Genomic DNA, 325 nt, shown 5'->3' with positions numbered 1-325 from the left:
GAGGCTGCAATTTTCAAAGAATAAGATAAATTTTACCCACAAACTCCCAGTATTTCCTGAAACGTTGCAATCTGAAACCCTATTGTAGGAAGCAGAAGTTTCCAGGAGACATTCTACAAATGAAGGACTCTAAACCCTGTGGGTGGATAAGGAATTCTGGAAGGAAGGTATCCTCACCCAAGGAGAGCAGGTTCCTATACTTTTCTCACATCACATCCCTGTACAATTCCCATTGATCTTGGTCCAGGCATTCCCAGTCCTCTGGAGAGAAATCTATGGGCACATCCTGGAATGTCAGCAGTCCCTGAAATTAAAAGTACACATG

The sequence above is a fragment of the Physeter macrocephalus genome, chromosome 7, assembly GCF_002837175.3.
Source record: "Physeter macrocephalus isolate SW-GA chromosome 7, ASM283717v5, whole genome shotgun sequence".
In the NCBI taxonomy this organism is placed as follows: Eukaryota; Metazoa; Chordata; class Mammalia; order Artiodactyla; family Physeteridae; genus Physeter; species Physeter macrocephalus.
The sequence above is the reverse complement of the archived record's forward strand: the minus strand, read 5'-3'. Positions refer to the sequence as shown.